Here is a 20,992-nt window from a genome sequence, read left to right on the forward strand (position 1 = left end):
CCAGTGGGTTAGCCTTTTTCCCTTTGCGCCCAGGTAGATGCACCCACACATGTGAGGTGCTGTTTTCGTCAGGACACCTGTGGGAACACGGGAAGGTAGGACATATGTTGTTGGTGGCGTATTTCGGTGGGTAGGTGGAGGCAAATGTTTGAAAATTTTGTTTTTTTCACCAAATTTCCAAATTTGCTGGGATTTTGGGTAATAAATTCCTGGTCGATTCGCGCAAGTCAGACCTCTGTGCATTCCCACAGGTGTCTTCTTTTCGTAAATTCATGGGGTTGTTACTTGGTGGCTTTGACACCCTATGCCCAAATCTGTAGGTTGTCCACATGAGCAAAATCTAATCTGCCGAAAGGCTTGGGGTTACCAGTGGGTTAGCCTTTTCCCTTTGCGCCCAGGTAGGTGCACCCTAGTGTTTTCCTTGGGACACCTGTGGGAACACGGGAAGGTAGGACATGTGTTGTTGGTGGTGTGTTTCAGTGGGTGGGGGGGTGGAGGGAAATGTCTGAAAATTGTGTTTTTTTCACCAAATTTTGGAATTTACCGGGGATTGTGGGTAATAGATTCCGGGGCGATTCGCGCGAGTCAGACCTCTGTGGATTCCCACACATGTCTCTTATTATCCGAAATGCATGGGGTTCCCTGATTTCCATGATGGCTTTGACACCCTAGGCACAAATCTGTAGGTTGACCACATGAGCAAAATATGCTCTTCCGAAAGCTTGGGGTTACCAGTGGGTTAGCCTTTTCCCTTTGCGCCCAGGTAGGTGCACCCACACACGTGAGGTACTGTTTTCGTCGGGACACCTGTGGGAACACAGGAAGGTAGGACATGTGGTATTGGTGGCGTGTTTCGGTGGGTGGGTGGAGGGAAATGTCTGAAAACTTTGTTTTTCTCACCAAATGGCGGAATTCGACGAGGACTGTGGCTAATAAATTCTGGGTTGATTTGTGCAAATAAGACCTCTGTGCATTCCCACAGGTGTGGTTTTTTTCCCCTAAATTTCGATCTTTGTCTGGGATAGTGTATAATGCTTTCTGTGGCAATTCACACAAGTCAGATCTCAAAGAATTCCCACGGGTGTCTTCTTTTCAGAAATGCATGGGGTTCCCTGATTTTCTTGATGGCTTTGACACCCTAGGCACAAATCTGTAGGTTGTCCACATGAGCAAAATCTGCTCTGCCGAATGGCTAAGGGTTACCAGTGGGTTAGCCTTTTCCCTTTGCGCCGAGGTAGGAGCACTCACACATGTGAGGTACTGTTTTTGTTGCGACACCTGTGGGAATGCAAAATGGTAGGACATGTGTTGTTGGCAGCGTGTTTCGGGGGGTGGCCAGAGTGAAATGTCTAAAAATGGTGGTTCTTTTGCCAAATTTTGGAATTTGCTGGGGACTGTGGTTAATAACTTCTGGGGCGATTCCCGCAAGTCAGACCTCTGTGGATTCCCACAGGTGTCTTCTTTTCGAAAATGCATGGGGTTCCCTGTTTTCCTTGCTGGCTTTGACGCCCTAGGCCCAAATCTGTAGGCTGTCCACATGAGCAAAATCTGCTCTGCCGAAAGGCTTGGGGTTACCAGTGGGTTAGCCTTTTCCCTTTGTGCCTAGGTAGGTGCACCCACACATGTGAGATGCCATTTGTGTCAGGACACCTGTGGGAATGCCCAATGATAGGACATGTGTCGTTGTCGACGTGGTACGGTGGGTGGCCAGAGTGAAATGTCTAAAAATTGAAGGTTTTTTGCCAAATTTTGGAATTTGCCGGGGTCTGTGGTTAATAAATTCTGGGGCGATTTGCGCAAGTTAGACCTCTGTGGATTCCCACAGGTGTCTTCTTTTCAAAACATGCATGGGGTTCCCTGTTTTCCTTGGTGGCTTTGACACCCTAGGCTCAAATCTGTAGGTTGTCCACACGAGCAAAATCTGCTCTGCCGAAAGGCTTGGGGTTACCAGTTGGCTAGCCTTTTCCCTTTCTGCCCAGGTAGGTGCACCCACACATGTGAGGTACCGTTTTTATCAGGACACCTGTGGGAATGCACAATGATAGGATATGTGTTGTTGGTGGTGTGTTTCGGTGGGTGGCCAGAGTAAAATGTTTAAAAATTGTGGTCCTTTTGCCAAATTTCGGAATTTGCCAGGGACTGTGGTTAATAAATTCTGGGGCGATTCCCGCTAATCAGACCTCTGTGGATTCCCACAGGTGTCTTCTTTTCGAAAATGCATGGGGTTCCCTGTTTTACTTGGTGCCTTCGACACCTTAGGCCCAAATCTGTAGGTTGTCCACATGAGCAAAATCTGCTCTGCCGAAAGCCTTGGGGTTACCAGTGGGTTAGCCTTTTCCCTTTGCGCCCAGGTAGGTGCACCCACACATGTGAGTAGTGTTTTCCTTGGGACACCAGTGGGACACGGGAAGGTAGGACATGTGTTGTTGGTGGGGTGTTTCGGTGGGTCTGTGGAGGGAAATGTCTGAAAATTGTGTTTTTTTTCCACCAAATTTCGGACTTTGTCTGGGATTCTGGATAATGCTTTCTGGGGCAATTCGCGCAAGTTAGATCTGTGTGGATTCCCAGAGCTGTCTCTTATTTTCGGAAATGCATGGAGTTCCCTGTTTTCCTTGGTGGCTTTGACACCCTATGCCCAAATCTGTAGAATGTCCACATGAGCAAAGTCTGCTCTGCAGAAAGGCTTGGGGTTACCAAAGAGTTAGCCTTTTCCCTTTGCGCCCAGATAGGTGCACCCACACATGTGAGGTACCGTTTTTGTAGGGACACCTGTGGGAACGCAGGATGGTAGGACATGTGTTGTTGGCGGCGTGTTTCGGTGGGTGGCCAGAGTGAAATGTCTAAAAATGGTGGTTCTTTTGCCAAATTTAGGAATTTGCTGGGGACTGTGGTTAATAAATTCTGAGGCGATTCCCGCAAGTCAGACCTCTGTGGATTCCCACAGCTATCTTAATTTCGAAAATGCATGGGGTTCCCTGTTTTCCTTGGTAGCTTCGACACCCTAGGCCCAAATCTGTAGGTTGTCCACATGAGCAAAATCTGCTCTGCCGAAAGGCTTGGGGTTACAAGTGGGTTAGCTTTCTCCATTTGCGCCCAGGTAGGTGCACCCACACATGTGAGGTACAGTTTTTGTCGGGACACCTGTGGGAATACGGAAAGGTAGGAAATGTGTTGTTGCTGGCGTGTTTCGTTGGGTGGGTGGAGGGAAATGTCTGAAAATGTAGTTTTTTTCAACAAATTGTGGAATTCGCCAGGAACTGTGGCTGAAAAATTCTGGGTTGAATCGCGCAAGTCAGATCTCTGTGCATTCCGACAGGTGTCTTCTTTTTGGAAATGTATGGGGTTCCCTGTTTTACTTGGTGGCTTTGACACCCTTTCCCCAAATCTGTAGGTTGTCCACATTATCAAAATCTGCTCTGCCGAAAGGTTTGGGGTTACCAAAGGGTTAACCTTTTTACATTGCGCCCGGTAGGTAGATCCACACATATGAGGTACCGTTTTTGTAGGGACACCTGTGGGAACGCAGGATGGTAGGACCCAAGGCACAAATCTGTACTTTGTCCACATGAGCAAAATCTGCTCTGCCGAATGGCTTGGGGTTACCAGTGGGTTAGCCTTTTCCCTTTGCGCCGAGGTAGGAGCACTCACACATGTGAGGTGCCATTTGTGTCAGGACACCTGTGGGAATGCACAGTGATAGGACATGTGTCGTTGTCGACGTGGTACGGTGGGTGGCCAGAGTGAAATGTCTAAAAATTGTAGGTTTTTTGCCGAATTTTGGAATTTGCCGCGGTCTGTGGTTAATAAATTCTGGGGCGATTTGCGCAAGTTAGACCTCTGTGGATTCCCACGGGTGTCTTCTTTTCAAAACATGCATGGGGTTCCCTGTTTTCCTTGGTGGCTTTGACACCCTAGGCCAAAATCTGTAGGTTGTCCACATGAGCAAAATCTGCTCTGCCGAAAGGCTTGGGGTTACCAGTGGGCTAGCCTTTTCGCTTTCTGCCCAGGTAGGTGCTCCCACACATGTGAGGTACCGTTTTTATCAGGACACCTGTGGGAATGCACAATGATAGGACATGTGTTGTTGGTGGTGTGTTTCGGTGGGTGGCCAGAGTAAAATGTTTAAAAATTGTGGTCCTTTTGCCAAATTTCGGAATTTGCCAGGGACTGTGGTTAATAAATTCTGGGGCGATTCCCGCTAATCAGACCTCTGTGGATTCCCACAGGTGTCTTCTTTTCGAAAATGCATGGGGTTCCCTGTTTTACTTGGTGCCTTCGACACCTTAGGCCCAAATCTGTAGGTTGTCCACATGAGCAAAATCTGCTCTGCCGAAAGCCTTGGGGTTACCAGTGGGTTAGCCTTTTCCCTTTGCGCCCAGGTAGGTGCACCCACACATGTGAGTAGTGTTTTCCTTGGGACACCAGTGGGACACGGGAAGGTAGGACATGTGTTGTTGGTGGGGTGTTTCGGTGGGTCTGTGGAGGGAAATGTCTGAAAATTGTGTTTTTTTTCCACCAAATTTCGGACTTTGTCTGGGATTCTGGATAATGCTTTCTGGGGCAATTCGCGCAAGTTAGATCTGTGTGGATTCCCAGAGCTGTCTCTTATTTTCGGAAATGCATGGAGTTCCCTGTTTTCCTTGGTGGCTTTGACACCCTATGCCCAAATCTGTAGAATGTCCACATGAGCAAAGTCTGCTCTGCAGAAAGGCTTGGGGTTACCAAAGGGTTAGCCTTTTCCCTTTGCGCCCAGATAGGTGCACCCACACATGTGAGGTACCGTTTTTGTAGGGACACCTGTGGGAACGCAGGATGGTAGGACATGTGTTGTTGGCGGCGTGTTTTGGTGGGTGGCCAGAGTGAAATGTCTAAAAATGGTGGTTCTTTTGCCAAATTTAGGAATTTGCTGGGTACTGTGGTTAATAAATTCTGAGGCGATTCCCGCAAGTCAGACCTCTGTGGATTCCCACAGCTATCTTAATTTCGAAAATGCATGGGGTTCCCTGTTTTCCTTGGTAGCTTCGACACCCTAGGCCCAAATCTGTAGGTTGTCCACATGAGCAAAATCTGCTCTGCCGAAAGGCTTGGGGTTACAAGTGGGTTAGCTTTCTCCATTTGCGCCCAGGTAGGTGCACCCACACATGTGAGGTACAGTTTTTGTCGGGACACCTGTGGGAATACGGGAAGGTAGGAAATGTGTTGTTGCTGGCGTGTTTCGTTGGGTGGGTGGAGGGAAATGTCTGAAAATTTAGTTTTTTTCAACAAATTGCGGAATTCGCCGGGAACTGTGGCTGAAAAATTCTGGGTTGAATCGCGCAAGTCAGATCTCTGTGCATTCCGACAGGTGTCTTCTTTTTGGAAATGTATGGGGTTCCCTGTTTTACTTGGTGGCTTTGACACCCTTTCCCCAAATCTGTAGGTTGTCCACATTATCAAAATCTGCTCTGCCGAAAGGTTTGGGGTTACCAAAGGGTTAACCTTTTTACATTGCGCCCGGTAGGTAGATCCACACATATGAGGTACCGTTTTTGTAGGGACACCTGTGGGAACGCAGAATGGTAGGACCCAAGGCACAAATCTGTACTTTGTCCACATGAGCAAAATCTGCTCTGCCGAATGGCTTGGGGTTACCAGTGGGTTAGCCTTTTCCCTTTGCGCCGAGGTAGGAGCACTCACACATGTGAGGTGCCATTTGTGTCAGGACACCTGTGGGAATGCACAGTGATAGGACATGTGTCGTTGTCGACGTGGTACGGTGGGTGGCCAGAGTGAAATGTCTAAAAATTGTAGGTTTTTTGCCGAATTTTGGAATTTGCCGCGGTCTGTGGTTAATAAATTCTGGGGCGATTTGCGCAAGTTAGACCTCTGTGGATTCCCACGGGTGTCTTCTTTTCAAAACATGCATGGGGTTCCCTGTTTTCCTTGGTGGCTTTGACACCCTAGGCCCAAATCTGTAGGTTGTCCACATGAGCAAAATCTGCTCTGCCGAAAGGCTTGGGGTTACCAGTGGGCTAGCCTTTTCGCTTTCTGCCCAGGTAGGTGCTCCCACACATGTGAGGTACCGTTTTTATCAGGACACCTGTGGGAATGCACAATGATAGGACATGTGTTGTTGGTGGTGTGTTTCGGTGGGTGGCCAGAGTAAAATGTTTAAAAATTGTGGTCCTTTTGCCAAATTTCGGAATTTGCCGGGGACTGTGGTTAATAAATTCTGGGGCGATTCCCACAAGTCAGACCTCTGTGGATTCCCACAGGTGTCTTCTTTTCGAAAATGCATGGGGTTCTCTGTTTTCCTTGGTGGCTTTGACGCCCTAGGCCCAAATCTGTAGGCTGTCCACATGAGCAAAATCTGCTCTGCCAAAAGCCTTGGGGTTACCAGTGGGTTAGCCTTTTCCCTTTGCGCCCAGGTAGGTGCATCCACACATGTGAGGTACTGTTTTCGTCGGGACACCTGTGGGAACACGGAAAGGTAGGACATGTGTTGTTGGTGGCGTGTTTCGGTGGGTGGGTGGAGGGAAATGTCTGAAAACTTTGTTTTTTTCACCAAATTGCGGAATTCGACGGGGACTGTGGCTAATAAATTCTGGGTTGATTTGTGCAAGTAAGACCTCTGTGCATTCCCACAGGTGTGTTTTTTTTTCCCCAAATTTCAGACTTTGTCTGGGATAGTGGATAATGCTTTCTGGGGCAATTCACACAAGTCACATCTCAAAGGATTCCCACAGGTGTCTTCTTTTCAGAAATGCATGGGGTTCCCTGATTTTCTTGATGGCTTTGACACCCTAGGCACAAATCTGTAACTTGTCCACATGAGCAAAATCTGCTCTGCCGAAAGGCTTGGGGTTACCAGTGGGTTAGCCTTTTCCCTTTGCGCTGAGGTAGGTGCACTCACACATGTGAGGTACTGTTTTTGTCGCAACACCTGTGGGAATGCAAAATGGTAGGACATGTGTTATTGGCAGCGTGTTTCGGTGGGTGGCCAGAGTGAAATGTCAAAATATAGTTTTTTTTCGCCAAATTCCGGACTTTGTCTGGGATTGTGGGTAATACATTTGGGGGCAATTTGCATAAGTCAGACCTCTGTACATTCCCACCGGTGTCTTCTTTTCAGAAATGCATGGGATTCCCTGTTTTCCTTGGTGGCTTTGACACTCTACGCCCAAATCTCTAGGTTGTCCACATGAGCAAAATGTGCTCTGCCGAAAGGCTTGGGGTTACCAGTGGGCTAGCCTTTTCCCTTTATGCCCAGGTAGGTGCACCCACACATGTGAGGTACCGTTTATGTCAGGGCAACTGTGGGAATGCACAATGATAGGACATGTTTTGTTGGTGGCGTGTTTCCGGGGGTGGCCAGAGTGAAATGTCTAAAAATGGTGGTTCTTTTGCCAAATTTTGGAATTTGCTGGGGACTGTGGTTAATAAATTCTGGGGCGATTCCCGCAAGTCAGACCTCTGTGGATTCCCACAGGTGTCTTCTTTTTGAAAATACATGGGGTTCCCTGTTTTCCTTGGTGGCTTCGACACCCTAAGCCCAAATCTGTAGGTTGCCCACATGAGCAAAATCTGCTCTGCCGAAAGCCTTGGGGTTACCAGTGGGTTAGCCTTTTCCATTTGCGTCCAGGTAGGTGCACCCACACATGTGAGTAGTGTTTTCCTTGGGACACCAGTGGGACACGGGAAGGTAGGACATGTGTTGTTGGTGGGGTGTTTCGGTGGGTCTGTGGAGGGAAATGTCTGAAAATTGTGTTTTTTTTCACCAAATTTCGGACTTTGTCTGGGATTCTGGATAATGCTTTCTGGGGCAATTCGCGCAGGTCAGATCTGTGTGGATTCCCAGAGCTGTCTCTTATTTTCGGAAATGCATGGAGTTCCCTGTTTTCCTTGGTGGCTTTGATACCCTATGCCCAAATCTGTAGAATGTCCACATGAGCAAAATCTGCTTTGCAGAAAGGCTTGGGGTTACCAAAGGGTTAGCCTTTTCCCTTTGCGCCCAGGTAGATGCACCCACACATGTGAGGTACCGTTTTTGTAGGGACACCTGGGGGAACGCAGGATGGAAGGACATGTGTTGTTGGCGGCGTGTTTCGGTGAGTGGCCAGAGTGAAATGTCTTAAAATTGTGGTTCTTTTGCCAAATTTAGGAATTTGCCAGGGACTGTGGTTAATAAATTCTGGGGCGATCCCGCAAGTCAGACCTCTGTGGATTCCCACAGGTATCTTCTTTTAAAAAATGCATGGGGTTCCCTGTTTTCCTTGGTGGCTTTGACACCCTATGCACAAATCTGTAGAATGTCCACATGAGCAAAATCTGCTCTGCAGAAAGGCTTGGGGTTACCAAAGGGTTAGCCTTTTCCCTTTGAGCCCAGGTAGGTTCACCAAATTTCGGGGGGTGGCCAGAGTGAAATGTCTAAAAATGGTGGTTCTTTTGCCAAATTTTGGAATTTGCTGGGGACTGTGGTTAATAAATTCTGGGGCGATTCCCGCAAGTCAGACACAGGTGTCTTCTTTTCGAAAATGCATGGGGTTCCCTGTTTTCCTTGGTGGCTTTGACACCCTAGACCCAAATCTGTAGGCTGTCCACATGAGCAAAATCTGCTCTGCCGAAAGGCTTGGGTTTACCAGTGGGTTAGCCTTTTCCCTTTGTGCCTAGGTAGGTGCACCCGCACATGTGAAGTACCATTTGTGTGAGGACACCTGTGGGAATGCACAATGATAGGACATGTGTCGTTGTCGACGTGGTTCGGTGGGTGGCCAGAGTGAAATGTCTAAAAATTGTAGGTTTTTTGCCAAATTTTGGAATTTGCCGGGGTCTGTGGTTAATAAATTCTGGGGCGATTTGCGCAAGTTAGACCTCTGTGGATTCCCACGGGTGTCTTCTTTTCAAAAAATGCATGAGGTTCCCTGTTTTCCTTGGTGGCTTTGACACCCTAGGCCCAAATCTGTAGGTTGTCCACATGAGCAAAATCTGCTCTGCCGAAAGGCTTGGGGTTACCAGTGGGCTAGCCTGTTCCCTTTCTGCCCAGGTAGGTGCACCCACACATGTGAGGTACTGTTTTTATCAGGACACCTGTGGGAACGCACAATGATAGGACATGTGTTGTTGGTGGTGTGTTTCAGTGGGTGGCCAGAGTGAAATGTCTAAAAATTGTGGTTCTTTTGCCAAATTTTGGAATTTGCTGGGGACTGTGGTTAATAAATTCTAGGGTGATTCCCGCAAGTCAGACCTCTGTGGATTCCCACAGGTGTCCTCTTTTCGAAAATGCATGGGGTTTCCTGTTTTCCTTGGTGGCTTCCACACCCTAGGCCCAAATCTGTAGGTTGTCCACATGAGCAAAATCTGCTCTGGCGAAAGCCTTGGGGTTTCCAGTGGGTTAGCCTTTTCCCTTTGCGCCCAGATAGGTGCACCCACACATGTGAGTAGTATTTTCCTTGGGACACTTCTGAGACACGGGAAGGTAGTACATGTGTTGTTGGTGGGGTGTTTTGGTGGGTGGGTGGAGGGAAATGTCTGAAAACTGTGTTTTTTTCACCAACTTTTGGAATTTGCCGTGGATTGTGGGTAATAAATTCCGGGGCAATTCACGCAAGTCAGATCTCTGTGGATTCCCACAGGTATCTTCTTTTCAGAAATGCCTGGGGTTCCCTGATTTCCTTGATGGCTTTGACACCCTAGGCACAAATCTGTAGGTTGTCCACATGAGCAAAATCTGCTCTGCCGAAAGGCTTGGGGTTACCAGTGGGTTAGCCTTTTCCCTTTGCGCCCTGGTAGGTGCACCCACACATGTGAGGTACTGTTTTCGTCGGGACACCTGTGGGAACACGGGAAGGTAGGACATGTGGTGTTGGTGGCGTGTTTCTGTGGGTGGGTGGAGGGAAATGTCTGAAAACTTTGTTTTTTCACCAAATTGTGGAATTCGATGGGGACTGTGGCTAATAAATTGTGGGTTGATTTGTGCAAGTAAGCCCTCTGTGCATACCCACAGGTGTGGTTTTTTTCCCCAAATTTCGGACTTTGTCTGGGATTGTGGATAATGCTTTCTGGGGCAATTCACACAAGTCAGATCTCAAAGAATTTGCACGGGTGTCTTCTTTTCAGAAATGCATGGGGTTCCCTGATTTTCTTGATGGCTTTGACACCCTAGGCACAAATCTGTAGGTTGTCCACATGAGCAAAATCTGCTCTGCCAAAAGGCTTGGGGTTACCAGTGGGTTAGCCTTTTCCCTTTGCGCCGAGGTAGGTGCACTCACTCATGTGAGGTACTGTTTTTGTCGCGACACCTGTGGGAATGCAAAATGGTAGAACATGTGCTGTTGGCAGCGTGTTTTGGTGGGTGGCCAGAGTGAAATGTCAAAATATAGTTTTTTTTCACCAAATTCCGGACTTTGTCTGGGATTGTGGGTAATACATTTGGGGGCAATTCGCATAAGTCAGACCTCTGTAGATTCCCACCGGTGTCTTCTTTTCAGAAATGCATGGGATTCCCTGTTTTCCTTGGTGGCTTTGGCACCCTAGGCCCAAATCTCTAGGTTGTCCACATGAGCAAAATCTGCTCTGCCGAAAGGCTTGGGGTTACCAGTGGGCTAGCCTTTTCCCTTTGTGCCCAGGTAGGTGCACCCACACATGTGAGGTACCGTTTCTGTCAGGGCACCTGTGGGAATGCACAATGATAGGACATGTGTTGTTGGTGGCGTGTTTTGGGGGGTGGCCAGAGTGAAATGTCTAAAAATGGTGGTTCTTTTGCCAAATTTTGGAATTTGCTGGGGACTGTGGTTAATAAATTCTGGGGCGATTTGCACAAGTTAGACCTCTGTGGATTCCCACGGGTGTCTTCTTTTCAAAAAATGCATGAGGTTCCCTGTTTTCCTTGGTGGCTTTGACACCCTAGGCCCAAATCTGTAGGTTGTCCACATGAGCAAAATCTGCTCTGCCGAAAGGCTTGGGGTTACCAGTGGGCTAGCCTGTTCCCTTTCTGCCCAGGTAGGTGCACCCACACATGTGAGGTACTGTTTTTATCAGGACACCTGTGGGAACGCACAATGATAGGACATGTGTTGTTGGTGGTGTGTTTCAGTGGGTGGCCAGAGTGAAATGTCTAAAAATTGTGGTTCTTTTGCCAAATTTTGGAATTTGCTGGGGACTGTGGTTAATAAATTCTAGGGTGATTCCCGCAAGTCAGACCTCTGTGGATTCCCACAGGTGTCTTCTTTTCGAAAATGCATGGGGTTTCCTGTTTTCCTTGGTGGCTTCGACACCCTAGGCCCAAATCTGTAGGTTGTCCACATGAGCAAAATCTGCTCTGGCGAAAGCCTTGGGGTTTCCAGTGGGTTAGCCTTTTCCCTTTGCGCCCAGATAGGTGCACCCACACATGTGAGTAGTATTTTCCTTGGGACACTTCTGAGACACGGGAAGGTAGTACATGTGTTGTTGGTGGGGTGTTTTGGTGGGTGGGTGGAGGGAAATGTCTGAAAACTGTGTTTTTTTCACCAACTTTTGGAATTTGCCGTGGATTGTGGGTAATAAATTCCGGGGCAATTCACGCAAGTCAGATCTCTGTGGATTCCCACAGGTATCTTCTTTTCAGAAATGCCTGGGGTTCCCTGATTTCCTTGATGGCTTTGACACCCTAGGCACAAATCTGTAGGTTGTCCACATGAGCAAAATCTGCTCTGCCGAAAGGCTTGGGGTTACCAGTGGGTTAGCCTTTTCCCTTTGCGCCCTGGTAGGTGCACCCACACATGTGAGGTACCGTTCTTGTCAGGACACCTGTGGGAACACACAATGATAGGACGTGTTATTGGCAGCGTGTTTCGGTGGGTGGCCAGAGTGAAATGTCAAAATATAGTTTTTTTTCACCAAATTCTGGACTTTGTCTGGGATTGTGGATAATACATTTGGGGGCAATTCGCATAAGTCAGACCTCAGTAGATTCCCACCGGTGTCTTCTTTTCAGAAATGCATGGGATTCCCTGTTTTCCTTGGTGGCTTTGGCACCCTAGGCCCAAATCTCTAGGTTGTCCACATGAGCAAAATCTGCTCTGCCGAAAGGCTTGGGGTTACCAGTGGGCTAGTCTTTTCCCTTTGTGCCCAGGTAGGTGCACTCACACATGTGAGGTACCGTTTCGGTCAGGGCACCTGTGGGAATGCACAATGATAGGACATGTGTTGTTGGTGGCGTGTTTTGGGGGGTGGCCAGAGTGAAATGTCTAAAAATGGTGGTTCTTTTGCCAAATTTTGGAATTTGCTGGGGACTGTGGTTAATAAATTCTGGGGCGATTCTCGCAAGTCAGACCTCTGTGGATTCCCACAGGTGTCTTCTTTTCGAAAATGCATGGGGTTCCCTGTTTTCCTTGGTGGCTTTGACACCCTAGGCCCTAATCTGTAGGCTGTCCACATGAGCAAAATCTGCTCTACCGAAAGGCTTGGGTTTACCAGTGGGTTAGCCTTTTCCCTTTGTGCCTAGGTAGGTGCACCCGCACATGTGAAGTACCATTTGTTTGAGGACACCTGTGGGAATGCACAATGATAGGATATGTGTCGTTGTCGACGTGTTTCGGTGGGTGGCCAGAGTGAAATGTCTAAAAATTGTAGGTTTTTTGCCAAATTTTGGAATTTGCTGGGGTCTGTGGTTAATACATTCTGGGGCGATTTGCGCAAGTTAGACCTCTGTGGATTCCCACGGGTGTCTTCTTTTCAAAAAATGCATGGGGTTCCCTGTTTTCCTTGGTGGCTTTGACACCCTAGGCCCAAATCTGTAGGTTGTCCACATGAGCAAAATCTGCTCTGCCGAAAGGCTTGGGGTTACCAGTGGGCTAGCCTTTTCCCTTTCTGCCCAGGTAGGTGCACCCACACATGTGAGGTACTGTTTTTATCAGGACACCTGTGGAAACGCACAATGATAGGACATGTGTTGTTGGCGGTGTGTTTCAGTGGGTGGCCAGAGTGAAATGTCTAAAAATTGTGGTTCTTTTGCCAAATTTCGGAATTTGCCAGGGACTGTGGTTAATAAATTCTAGGGTGATTCCCGCAAGTCAGACCTCTGTGGATTCCCACAGGTGTCTTCTTTTCAAAAATGCATGGGGTTTCCTGTTTTCCTTGGTGTCTTCGACACCCTAGGCCCAAATCTGTAGGTTGTCCACATGAGCAAAATCTGCTCTGGCGAAAGCCTTGGGGTTACCATTGGGTTAGCCTTTTCTCTTTGCGCCCAGGTAGGTGCACCCACACATGTGAGTAGTGTTTTCCTTGGGACACCTCTGGGACACGGCAAGGTAGGACATGTGTTGTTGGTGGGGTGTTTCGGTGGGTGGGTGGAGGGAAATGTCTGAAAATTGTGTTTTTTTTCACCAAATTTCAGACTTTGTCTGGGATTGTGGATAATGTTTTCTGGGGCAATTCGCGCAAGTCAGATCTCTGTGGATTCCCACAGCTGTCTCTTATTTTTCGGAAAAGCATGGAGTTCCCTGTTTTACTTGGTGGCTTTGACACTCTATGCCCAAATCTGTAGGTTGTGCACATGAGCAAAATCTGCTGTGCCGAAAGGCTTGGGGTTTCCAGTAGGTTAGCCTTTTCCATTTGCGTCCAGGTAGGTGCACCCACACATGTGAGTAGTGTTTCCCTTGGGACAACTGTGGGAACACGGGAAGGTAGGACATGTGTTGTTGGTGGCGTGTTTCAGTGGGTCGGTGGCTGGAGGGAAATCTCTGAAAACTGTTTTTTTTTCACCAAATTTTAGAATTTGCCGAGGATTGTGGGTAATAAATTCCGGGGCGATTCGCGCGAGTCAGACCTCTGTGGATTCCCACACTTTTCTCTTATTTTCGGAAATGCATGGAGTTCCCTGTATTACTTGGTGGCTTTGACACTCTATGCCCAAATCTGTAGGTTGTGCACATGAGCAAAATCTGCTGTGCCGAAAGGCTTGGGGTTTCCAGTGGGTTAGCCTTTTGCATTTGCGCCCAGGTAGGTGCACCCACACATGTGAGTAGTGTTTTCCTTGGGACACCTCTGGAACACGGGAAGGTAGGACATGTCTTGTTGGTGGCGTGTTCCGGTGGGTGTGTGGAGGGAAATGTCTGAAAATTGTGTTTTTTTCACCAAATTTTGGAAATTTCCGGGGATTGTGGGTAATAATTTCTGGGGCGATTTGCGCAAGTCAGACCTCTGTGGATTCCCACAGGTGTCTCTTATTTTCGGAAATGCATGGAGTTCCCTGTTTTCCTTGGTGGCTTTGACACCCTATGCCCAAATCTGTAGGTTGTGCACATGAGCAAAATCTGCTCTGCAGAAAGGCTTGGGGTTACCAAAGGGTTAGCCTTTTCTCTTTGCGCCCAAGTAGGTGCACCCACACATGTGAGCTACCGTTTTTGTAGGGACACCTGTGGGAACACAGGATGGTAGGACATGTGTTGTTGGCGGTGTGTTTCGGTGGGTGGCCAGACTGAAATGCCTGAAAATGTTGGGTTTTTTTCATCAAATTTCGGACTTTGTCTGGGATTGTGGATAATGCTTTCTGGGGCAATTCGCTCAAGTCAGATCTCTGTGGATTCCCACGGGTGTCTTCTTTTCAGAAATGCATGGGGTTCCCTGATTTCCTTGATGGCTTTGACACCCTAGGCACAAATCTGTAGGTTGTCCACATGAGCAAAATCTGCTCAGCCGAAAAAGGCTTGGGGTTACCAGTGGGTTAGCCTTTTCCCTTTGCGCCCAGGTAGGTGCACCCACACATGTGAGTAATGTTTTCCTTGGGACACCTGTGGGAACACGGGAAGGTAGGACATGTGTTGTTGGTGGCGTGTTTCAGTGGGTGGGTGGATGGAGGGAAATGTCTGAAAATTGTGTTTTTTTCACCAAATATTGGAATTTGCCGTGGATTGTGGGTAATAAATTCCGGGGCGATTCGCGCGAGTCAGACCTCTGTGGATTCCCACACATGTCTCTTATTTTCGGAAATGCATGGGGTTCCCTGATTTCCTTGATGGCTTTGACACCCTTGGCACAAATCTGTAGGTTGTCCACATGAGCAAAATATGCTCTTCCGAAAGGCTTGGGGTTACCAGTGGGTTAGCCTTTTCCCTTTGCGCCCAGGTAGGTGCACCCACACATGTGAGGTACTGTTTTCGTCGGGACACCTGTGGGAACATGGCAAGGTAGGACAAGTGGTGTTCATGGCGTGTTTCGGTGGGTGGGTGGAGGGAAATGTCTGAAACTTTTGTTTTTTTCACCAAATTGCGGAATTCGACGAGGACTGTGGCTAATAAATTCTGGGTTGATTTGTGCAAATAAGACCTCTGTGCATTCCCACAGGTGTGTTTTTTTTCCCCCAAATTTCGGAACTTGTCTGTGATAGTGGATAATGCTTTCTGGGGCAATTCACACAAGTCAGATCTCAAAGAATTCCCACGGGTGTCGTCTTTTCAGAAATGCATGGGGTTCCCTGATTTTCTTGATGGCTTTGACACCCTAGGCACAAATCTGTAGGTTGTCCACATGAGCAAAATCTGCTCTGCCATATGGCTTGGGGTTACCAGTGGGTTAGCCCATTCCCTTTGCGCCGAGGTAGGAGCCCTCACACATGTGAGGTACTGTTTTTTTCGCGACACCTGTGGGAATGCAAAATGATAGTACACGTGTCGTTGTCGACGTGTTTCGGTGGGTGGCCAGAGTGAAATGTCAAAATATAGCTTTTTTTCACCAAATTCCGGACTTTGTCTGGGATTGTGGGTAATACATTTGGGGGCAATTCGCATAAGTCAGACCTCTGTGGATTCCCACAGGTGTCTTCTTTTCGAAAATGCATGGGGTTCCCTGTTTTCCTTGGTGGCTTTGACGCCCTAGGCCCAAATCTGTAGGCTGTCCACATGAGCAAAATCTGCTCTGCCGAAAGGCCTGTGGTTACCAGTGGGTTAGCCTTTTCCCTTTGTTCCTAGGTAGGTGCACCCACACATGTGAGGTGCCATTTGTGTCAGGACACCTGTGGGAATGCACAATGATAGGACATGTGTCGTTGTCAACGTGTTTCGGTGGGTGGCCAGAGTGAAATGTCAAAATATAGCTTTTTTTCACCAAATTCCGGACTTTGTCTGGGATTGTGGGTAATACATTTGGGGGCAATTCGCATAAGTCAGACCTCTGTAGATTCCCACCGGTGTCTTCTTTTCAGAAATGCATGGGATTCCCTGTTTTCCTTGATGGCTTTGACACCCTAGGCCCAAATCTCTAGGTTGTCCACATGAGCAAAATCTGCTCTGCCGAAAGGCTTGGGGTTACCAGTGGGCTAGCCTTTTCCCTTTGTGCCCAGGTAGGTGCACCCACACATGTGAGGTACCGTTTCTGTCAGGCCACCTGTTGGAATGCACAATGATAGGACATGTGTTGTTGGTGGCGTGTTTCGGGGGGTGGCCAGAGTGAAATGTCTAGAAATGGTGGTTCTTTTGCCAAATTATGGAATTTGCAGGGGACTGTGGTTAATAAATTCTGGGGCGATTCCGGCAAGTCAGACCTCTGTGGATTCCCACAGGTGTCTTCTTTTCGAAAATGCATGTGGTTCCCTGTTTTCCTTGGTGGCTTTGACGCCCTAGGCCCAAATCTGTAGACTGTCGACATGACCAAAATATGCTCTGCCGAAAGCCTTGGGGTTACCAGTGGGTTAGCCTTTTCCCTTTGCGCTGAGGTAGGTGCACTCACACATGTGAGGTACTTTTTTTGTCGCAACACCTGTGGGAATGCAAAATGGTAGGACGTGTTATTGGCAGCGTGTTTCGGTGGGTGGCCAGAGTGAAATGTCAAAATATAGTTTTTTTTCACCAAATTCTGGACTTTGTCTGGGATTGTGGATAATACATTTGGGGGCAATTTGCACAAGTCAGACCTCAGTACATTCCCACCGGTGTCTTCTTTTCAGAAATGCATGGGATTCCCTGTTTTCCTTGGTGGCTTTGACACTCTACGCCCAAATCTCTAGGTTGTCCACATGAGCAAAATCTGCTCTGCCGAAAGGCTTGGGGTTACCAGTGGGCTAGCCTTTTCCCTTTATGCCCAGGTAGGTGCACCCACACATGTGAGGTACCGTTTATGTCAGGGCACCTGTGGGAATGCACAATGATAGAACATGTTTTGTTGGTGGCGTGTTTCGGGGGGTGGCCAGAGTGAAATGTCTAAAAATGGTGGTTCTTTTGCCAAATTTTGGAATTTGCTGGGGGCTGTGGTTAATAAATTCTGGTGCGATTCCCGCAAGTCAGACCTCTGTGGATTCCCACAGGTGTCTTCTTTTCGAAAATTCATGGGGTTCCCTGTTTTTCTTGGTGGCTTTGACACCCTAGGCCCAAATCTGTAAGCTGTCCACATGAGAAAAATCTGCTCTGTCGAAAGGCTTGGGTTTACCAGTGGGTTAGCCTTTCCCCTTTGTGCCTAGGTAGGTGCACCCGCACATGTGAAGTACCATTTGTGTGAGGACACCTGTGGGAATGCACAATGATAGGACATGTGTCGTTGTCGACGTGGTTCGGTGGGTGGCCAGAGTGAAATGTCTAAAAATTGTAGGTTTTTTGCCAAATTTTGGAATTTGCCAGGGTTGTGGTTAATATATTCTGGGGCGATGTGTGCAAGTTAGACCTCTGTGGATTCCCACGGGTGTCTTCTTTTCAAAAAATGCATGGGGTTCCCTGTTTTCCTTGGTGGCTTTGACACCCTAGGCCCAAATCTGTAGGTTGTCCACATGAGCAAAATCTGCTCTGCCGAAAGGCTTGGGGTTACCAGTGGGCTAGCCTTTTCCCTTTCTACCCAGGTAGGTGCACCCACACATGTGAGGTACTGTTTTTATTAGGACACCTGTGGGAACGCACAATGATAGGATATGTGTTGTTGGCGGTGTGTTTCAGTGGGTGGCCAGAGTGAAATGTCTAGAAATTGTGGTTCTTTTGCCAAATTTCGGAATTTGCTGGGGACTGTGGTTAATAAATTCCCGGGTGATTCCCGCAAGTCAGACCTCTGTGGATTCCCACAGGTGTCTTCTTTTCGAAAATGCATGGGGTTTCCTGTTTTCCTTGGTGGCTTCGACACCCTAGGCCCAAATCTGTAGGTTGTCCACATGAGCAAAATCTAATCTGCCGAAAGGCTTGGGGTTACCAGTGGGTTAGCCTTTTCCCTTTGCGCCCAGGTAGGTGCACCCACACATGTGAGTAGTGTTTTCCTTGGGACACCTGTGGGAACACGGGAAGGTAGGACATGTGTTGTTGGTGGCGTGTTTCAGTGGGTGGGTGGAGGGAAATGTCTGAAAATTGTGTTTTTTTCACCAAATTTTGGAATTTGCCGTGGATTGTGGGTAATAAGGTCCGGGTCGATTCGCGCGAGTCAGACCTCTGTGGATTCCCACACATGTCTCTTATTTTCGGAAATGCCTGGGGTTCCCTGATTTCCTTGATGGCTTTGACACCCTAGGCACAAATCTGTAGGTTGTCCACATGAGCAAAATATGCTCTTTCGAAAGGCTTGGGGTTACCAGTGGGTTAGCCTTTTCCCTTTGCGCCCAGGTAGGTGCACCCACACATGTATGGTACTGTTTTCGTCGGGACACCTGTGGGAACAAGGCAAGGTAGGACATGTGGTGTTCATGGCGTGTTTCGGTGGGTGGGTGGAGGGAAATGTCTGAAACCTTTCTTTTTTTCACCAAATTGCGGAATTCGACGAGGACTGTGGCTAATAAATTCTGGGTTGATTTGTGCAAATAAGACCTCTGTGCATTCCCACAGGTGTGTTTTTTTTCCCCCAAATTTCGGACTTTGTCTGGGATAGTGGATAATGCTTTCTGGGGCAATTCACACAAGTCAGATCTCAAAGAATTCCCACGGGTGTCGCCTTTTCAGAAATGCATGGGTTTCCCTGTTTCCCCTGGTAGCTTTGACACCCTAGGCCCAAATCTGTAGGTTGTCCACATGATCAAAATCTGCTTTGCCGAAAGGCTTGGGGTTACCAGTGGGCTAGCCTTTTCCCTTTGTGCCCAGGTAGGTGCACCCACACATGTGAGGTACCGTTCTTGTCAGGACACCTGTGGGAACACACAATGATAGGACATGTGTTGTTGGCGGCGTGTTTCGGTGGGTGGCCAGAGTGAAATGTCTAAAAATGGTGTTTCTTTTGCAAAATTTTGGAATTTGTCGGGGACTGTGGTTAATAAATTCTGGGGCGATTCCCGCAAGTCAGACCTCTGTGGATTCCCACGGGTGTCTTCTTTTCGAAAATGCATGGGGTTCCCTGTTTTCCTTGGTGGCTTCGACACCCTAGGCCCAAATCTGTAGGTTGTCCACATGAGCAAAATCTGCTCTGCCGAAAGCCTTGGGGTTACCAGTGGGTAGCCTTTTCCCTTTGCGCCCAGGTAGGTTCACCCACACATGTGAGTAGGGTTTTCCTTGGGACACCTGTGGGAACACGGGAAGGTAGGATATGTCTTGTTGGTGGCGTGTTTCGGTGGGTATGTGGAGGGAAATGTCTGAAAATTGTTTTTTTTTCACCAAATTTTCGAATTTGCCGGGGATTGTGGGTAATAATTTCTGGGGCGATTTGCGCAAGTCAGACCTCTGTGGATTCCCACAGGTGTCTCTTATTTTCGGAAATGCATGGAGTTCCCTGTTTTCCTTGCTGGCTTTGACACCCTATGCCCAAATCTGTAGGTTGTCGACATGAGCAAAATCTGCTCTGCAGAAAAGCTTGGAGTTACCAAAGGGTTAGCCTTTTCCTTTTGCGTCCAAGTAGGTGCACCCACACATGTGAGCTACCGTTTTTGTAGGGACACCTGTGGGAACACAGGATGGTAGGACATGTGTTGTTGGCGGTGTGTTTCGGTGGGTGGCCAGACTGAAGTGTCTGAAAATGTTGCTTTTTTCCATCAAATTTCGGACTTTGTCTGGGATTGTGGATAATGCTTTCTGGGGCAATTCGCTCAAGTCAGATCTCTGTGGATTCCCACGGGTGTCTTCTTTTCAGAAATGCATGGGGTTCCCTGATTTCCTTGATGGCTTTGACACCCTAGGCACAAACCTGTAGGTTGTCCACATGAGCAAAATCTGCTCTGCCGAAAGGCTTGGGGTTACCAGTGGGTTAGCCTTTTCCCTTTGAACCCAGGTAGGTGCATGTAAAGACCGGTAGGGGGTGTCTGTACTTCCGCTCTCTATATGGTAGAGGAGAGGCACAGCAGACCCCAGCCAAGATTCTCTATTACGGTAGCAATGGACAAGCAATCAAGGGCTAGCTTCTCAGGAGGTGATGCGGGCTGGTTCTTAAGTACAGTGTAGTCCCCGAACCCCCACAAAGGAATGTCCACACACTATATTACTGAAAACACAGTCTTTATATAATTAATATTCAAAGGTATGTACACAATCACAATAACGCACTTTGTACTTGGAAGTCAATAATGATAAATATATACACGTCTAGAGTGGTACCACTAATGTTATCAAATCTCATTAAAGTGCATCAACTGTATGGTTAAAATGTCACACAGATCAATAACGAGTAAACCAGCAATAGAGATAGGCAGGAACGTAAGATGGTTGAAACAATAGGCAGAATGCTGACCCCTACCACTAGGCACAGTTCTGTGTGGAGATCCCTCCACCTGGGCAACCTGTAAATAAAGATATGTAGCACAAGCCCAGTCTATGCAATGTTCGATAGTCTTACTTCTTCCTATTAAGGTTTTACCCCCCCAATGTACCTGGTGGAGTGGAGTTCTCCGACGATACGTCGACCGATCCTTCTTGAGTGCCTCCCTTTCAGGCGGGAGCCACGGATCGTCGAGAGGTGTCGGGGAACTTGGCGTTCGGTGTCGGGGAATCGACGGCCCTTCTTGAGTGCCTCCCTTTAAGGCGGGAGTCACGGGTCGTGGAACGTCCGACGGTGAACAGGGTGAACTACGGCAGGGAAGTGACAGCTTCGTTCCTAGCGGTGCTCGTCGACGACAGAGCGTTGGAGTCCTGCAAGGAAGAGGCGTGCGGGGCGC

Source organism: Ambystoma mexicanum, chromosome 6p (genome assembly GCF_040938575.1).
Source record: "Ambystoma mexicanum isolate Mex_15411 chromosome 6p, UKY_AmexF1_1, whole genome shotgun sequence".
NCBI classification, from domain to species: domain Eukaryota; kingdom Metazoa; phylum Chordata; class Amphibia; order Caudata; family Ambystomatidae; genus Ambystoma; species Ambystoma mexicanum.